We start from the raw sequence: 2656 nt of genomic DNA, 5'->3' as shown, positions 1-2656 counted from the left end.
CGAACAACAATTGACTCACTTCCCAAGCTCTCTCATCCCCAACAGACTTCATACTTGCCCCTCTTTCCAAAACTCTTGCATTCACCTCCCTAACAACCCCATCCATAAACAAATTAAACAACCATGGAGACATCACACACCCCTGCCGCAAACCTACATTCACTGAGAACCAATCACTTTCCTCTCTTCCTACACGTACACATGCCTTACATCCTCGATAAAAACTTTTCACTGCTTCTAACAACTTGCCTCCCACACCATATATTCTTAATACCTTCCACAGAGCATCTCTATCAACTCTATCATATGCCTTCTCCAGATCCATAAATGCTACATACAAATCCATTTGCTTTTCTAAGTATTTCTCACATACATTCTTCAAAGCAAACACCTGATCCACACATCTTCTACCACTTCTGAAACCACACTGCTCTTCCCCAATCTGATGCCTTCACCCTCTCAATCAATACCCTCCCATATAATTTGCCAGGAATACTCAACAAACTTATACCTCTGTAATTTGAGCACTCACTCTTATCCCCTTTGCCTTTGTACAATGGCACTATGCACGCATTCCGCCAATCCTCAGGCACCTCACCATGAGTCATACATACATTAAATAACCTTACCAACCAGTCAACAATACAGTCACCCCCTTTTTTAATAAATTCCACTGCAATACCATCCAAACCTGCTGCCTTGCCGGCTTTCATCTTCCGCAAAGCTTTTACTACCTCTTCTCATTTTCCCTAACCCTCGCACTTTGCACACCACCTCGACAAAAACACCCTATATCTGCCACTCTATCATCAAACACATTCAACAAACCTTCAAAATACTCACTCCATCTCCTTCTCACATCACCACTACTTGTTATCACCTCCCCATTTGCGCCCTTCACTGAAGTTCCCATTTGCTTCCTTGTCTTACGCACTTTATTTACCTCCTTCCAGAACATCTTTTTATTCTCCATAAATTTAATGATACTCTCTCACCCCAACTCTCATTTGCCCTTTTTTTCACCTCTTGCACCTTTTTTCTTGACCTCCTGTCTCTTTCTTTTATACGTCTCCCACTCAATTTCATTTTTTCCCAGCAAAAATCGTCCAAATGCCTCTCTCTTCTCTTTCACTAATACTCTTACTTCTTCATCCCACCACTCACTACCCTTTCTAATCAACCCACCTCCCACTCTTCTCATGCCACAAGCATCTTTTGCGCAATCCATCACTGATTCCCTAAATACATCCCATTCCTCCCCCACTCCCCTTACTTCCATTGTTCTCACCTTTTTCCATTCTGTATATATGTATTTGGATTCTCAAATTGGGAAACAGAAGAAGGAATCAAACGGGGAGTGCTAATTATCCTCGAAGTCTCAGACTGGGGTGTCTGAATGTGTTTGGATGTAAGCAAGATGTGAAGAAATAAGAGATCGATAGTAATTTTGAGGAAAGGAGCCTCCTAGATTTTACTCTTAATGAAACGAAGCTCAAGGTTGAAGGGGGAAGAGTGGTTTAAGATTTGGAAATGTCTTGGATGTATAGTGAGGGGTTGGTGAGAGGACAAGAATAAAGGAGGAGGCAGTACTACTCTTGAAGCAGAAGTTGTAGGAGTATTTGACAGAATGTGATAAATCAAACTTTAGACTAGTGTTGGTAAAACTGAAAGGGGATAGAGAGATATGGGTGATTGTTTGTGCCTATGCACCTGATCCTGAGAAGAGAGATCCTGAAAGGCAGGTGAATTTCCTTTTATGCTGAGAGCATTGTAATCACAATGGGACGGAGGCTGCTTTTAAGCTCTCTACCTCCGAACAGTAATTCCTCTTATACCATAGGTAAGTTAAAGCATCTGAGTGATAGTGTTCGCAGCTCTGATGCACGAGACTGAGTTATAATGATGGGTGATTTGAATGCGAAGGTGAGTAATCTGGTAGTTGAAGGTATGATTGGTGTACACGGGATGTTCAGTGTTGTAAATGGAAATGGTGAAAAGCTTGTGGATTCCTGTGCTGAAAAATCACTGGTGATTTGGAATAGCTCGTTTAAAAAGAGAGACATACATTTTCATAAGTATGCGTATGTCAGTGGGAGAGATGGTCAAAATCCGCTAATGGATTAAGTGTTAATTAACAGGCGTGTGAAAGAGAGACTTTTGGATCTTAATGTGCTGAGAGGGGCAGCTGGAGGGATGTCTGATCACAATCTTGTGGAGGCGAAGGTTAAGATTTGTAGACATTTTCAGAAATAAAGAGAGAACATTGGGGAGAAGAGAGTGCTGAGGGTAGGTGAGCTTGGAAAGGAGACTTGTGTGAAGAAGTATCAGGGGAGATTGAATGTAGAATGGCAAAAGGTGAGAGCAAGTGACGTGAGAGGATTGGGGGAGGAATGGGATGTTTTTAGGGAAGCAGTGTTGGCTTGTGCAAAATGATGGATGTGGAATGACAAAAGTTAGAGGTGGGAAGATTCGAAAGGGTAGTGAGTGGTGGGATGAAGAAGTAAGGTTGTTTGTGAATGAGAAGAGAGAGGCGTTTGGACGATACTTTCAGGGAAGTAGTGCAAATTACTAGATGCATAAAAGAAAGCGGCAGAGGGACAAGAAAAAGGTGCAAAAGGTGAAATGGAAACTTCGTTGAAGTGGGCAAATGGGATGA

This window comes from Panulirus ornatus, chromosome 5 (genome assembly GCF_036320965.1).
Source record: "Panulirus ornatus isolate Po-2019 chromosome 5, ASM3632096v1, whole genome shotgun sequence".
Taxonomy (NCBI): domain Eukaryota; kingdom Metazoa; phylum Arthropoda; class Malacostraca; order Decapoda; family Palinuridae; genus Panulirus; species Panulirus ornatus.
The sequence above is the reverse complement of the archived record's forward strand: the minus strand, read 5'-3'. Positions refer to the sequence as shown.